The sequence below is a fragment of the Schistocerca piceifrons genome, unplaced genomic scaffold, assembly GCF_021461385.2.
Source record: "Schistocerca piceifrons isolate TAMUIC-IGC-003096 unplaced genomic scaffold, iqSchPice1.1 HiC_scaffold_18, whole genome shotgun sequence".
Taxonomy (NCBI): domain Eukaryota; kingdom Metazoa; phylum Arthropoda; class Insecta; order Orthoptera; family Acrididae; genus Schistocerca; species Schistocerca piceifrons.
This window is the reverse complement of record NW_025727678.1, coordinates 4,574-7,500: the sequence shown is the minus strand read 5'-3', so window position 1 is coordinate 7,500 and position 2,927 is coordinate 4,574. Positions and strand designations below refer to the sequence as shown.

The window sequence follows — 2,927 nt, the reverse complement described above, 5'->3', positions numbered from 1 at the left end:
TACCGGTATGCGAACCGCCAGGCGACGGGCGCGCATCGCACGTTGAGGAGACGCGGCCGGCCCCACAGGCGGCCGCGACACTCCCAGGTCTGCGAAGCGGGGCAAACGCCGCGCGCTTCAGTATACGTAGCCGACCCTCAGCCAGACGTGGCCCGGGAACGGAATCCATGGACCGCAATGTGCGTTCGAAACGTCGATGTTCATGTGTCCTGCAGTTCACATGTCGACGCGCAATTTGCTGCGTTCTTCATCGACCCACGAGCCGAGTGATCCACCGTCCTGGGTGATCTTTTCTCAGTTTCCGCCGTCTCTTTCGAGACGGTCGCATAGGCGGGAGTGAGGCGTGTGGCGGCCCCTGTTCCAGCGTTCTGTGTCCAACGGCCTCACGGCCGACGGGCGTCGTACGGCTCCACACCGGAGCGGACAGGCACTCGGGCGAAAGTCATTCAAAACCGGCGCCAGGCGCCAGGTGCCGCAGGCCAGCCGCTCCAGCGCTTCAGCGCTCGTACCACACAACATTGCCGCTAGTTTTGAGAGGCACGCGTGGTTCCGCACGCGGCGCACGGCTACGGCGAGCCGTACAGGTAGCGTGTTGCGCGACACGACACGCACATCGAAAGACATGCAGTCTAGTCGGTAATGATCCTTCCGCAGGTTCACCTACGGAAACCTTGTTACGACTTTTACTTCCTCTAAATGATCAAGTTTGGTCATCTTTCCGGTAGCATCGGCAACGACAGAGTCAATGCCGCGTACCAGTCCGAAGACCTCACTAAATCATTCAATCGGTAGTAGCGACGGGCGGTGTGTACAAAGGGCAGGGACGTAATCAACGCGAGCTTATGACTCGCGCTTACTGGGAATTCCTCGTTCATGGGGAACAATTGCAAGCCCCAATCCCTAGCACGAAGGAGGTTCAGCGGGTTACCCCGACCTTTCGGCCTAGGAAGACACGCTGATTCCTTCAGTGTAGCGCGCGTGCGGCCCAGAACATCTAAGGGCATCACAGACCTGTTATTGCTCAATCTCGTGCGGCTAGAAGCCGCCTGTCCCTCTAAGAAGAAAAGTAATCGCTGACAGCACGAAGGATGTCACGCGACTAGTTAGCAGGCTAGAGTCTCGTTCGTTATCGGAATTAACCAGACAAATCGCTCCACCAACTAAGAACGGCCATGCACCACCACCCACCGAATCAAGAAAGAGCTATCAATCTGTCAATCCTTCCGGTGTCCGGGCCTGGTGAGGTTTCCCGTGTTGAGTCAAATTAAGCCGCAGGCTCCACTCCTGGTGGTGCCCTTCCGTCAATTCCTTTAAGTTTCAGCTTTGCAACCATACTTCCCCCGGAACCCAAAAGCTTTGGTTTCCCGGAGGCTGCCCGCCGAGTCATCGGAGGAACTGCGGCGGATCGCTGGCTGGCATCGTTTATGGTTAGAACTAGGGCGGTATCTGATCGCTTCGAACCTCTAACTTTCGTTCTTGATTAATGAAAACATACTTGGCAAATGCTTTCGCTTCTGTTCGTCTTGCGACGATCCAAGAATTTCACCTCTAACGTCGCAATACGAATGCCCCCGCCTGTCCCTATTAATCATTACCTCGGGTTCCGAAACCAACAAAATAGAACCGAGGTCCTATTCCATTATTCCATGCACACAGTATTCAGGCGGGCTTGCCTGCTTTAAGCACTCTAATTTGTTCAAAGTAAACGTGCCGGCCCACCGAGACACTCAATAAAGAGCACCCTGGTAGGATTTCAACGGGGTCCGCCTCGGGACGCACGAGCACGCACGAGGCGGTCGCACGCCTTCGGCTCGCCCCACCGGCAGGACGTCCCACGATACATGCCAGTTAAACACCGACGGGCGGTGAACCAACAGCGTGGGACACAAATCCAACTACGAGCTTTTTAACCGCAACAACTTTAATATACGCTATTGGAGCTGGAATTACCGCGGCTGCTGGCACCAGACTTGCCCTCCAATAGATACTCGTTAAAGGATTTAAAGTGTACTCATTCCGATTACGGGGCCTCGGATGAGTCCCGTATCGTTATTTTTCGTCACTACCTCCCCGTGCCGGGAGTGGGTAATTTGCGCGCCTGCTGCCTTCCTTGGATGTGGTAGCCGTTTCTCAGGCTCCCTCTCCGGAATCGAACCCTGATTCCCCGTTACCCGTTACAACCATGGTAGGCGCAGAACCTACCATCGACAGTTGATAAGGCAGACATTTGAAAGATGCGTCGCCGGTACGAGGACCGTGCGATCAGCCCAAAGTTATTCAGAGTCACCAAGGCAAACGGACCGGACGAGCCGACCGATTGGTTTTGATCTAATAAAAGCGTCCCTTCCATCTCTGGTCGGGACTCTGTTTGCATGTATTAGCTCTAGAATTACCACAGTTATCCAAGTAACGTGGGTACGATCTAAGGAACCATAACTGATTTAATGAGCCATTCGCGGTTTCACCTTAATGCGGCTTGTACTGAGACATGCATGGCTTAATCTTTGAGACAAGCATATGACTACTGGCAGGATCAACCAGGGAGCTGCGTCAACTAGAGCTGAGCAGCCGGCCGCCCGGGAGTGTGTCCCGGGGGCCCGCGCGAACACGCAAGCGTCCGCTCAATCATTCTGCAAACAGGAGGAGGCTGAGCTCCCCTGCACAATACACCTCGAAACCCTCTCAGGTCCCGGCGGCGCGCAGCGCCGTCCCAAGTACTTGGTCGGGTTCGAGAGAGGCGCAATCGCCCGGAGTTAGGCGAGTAGACGCTTTCGGTGCGACCACCCGTGCTCCCAACTGAGCTTGCCGCTGCCGACAGAGGCCCGGGAGCGTGCTGTCGTGGCATTGCCGGCGGGAGACAACACGCGCCACCCTACGGTGACCGGCAGCTCCAACGCCAGCGCCACAGAAGGACAAAAGCCCCACTT

The 2,927-nt window shown here is 56.0% G+C and overlaps 2 non-coding genes across 2 annotated transcripts; both read right to left on the bottom strand.

The window, feature by feature from the left end:
• Nucleotides 1-131: 131 nt before the first annotated feature.
• Nucleotides 132-286, bottom strand: LOC124740642. The gene has a single exon (XR_007009861.1). It is a non-coding gene; the product is annotated as a 5.8S ribosomal RNA (ribosomal RNA).
• A 351-nt stretch (nt 287-637) lies between these two features.
• LOC124740652 lies at nt 638-2,544 on the bottom strand. Its single transcript, XR_007009870.1, has one exon. It is a non-coding gene; the product is annotated as a small subunit ribosomal RNA (ribosomal RNA).
• Nucleotides 2,545-2,927: the final 383 nt, after the last annotated feature.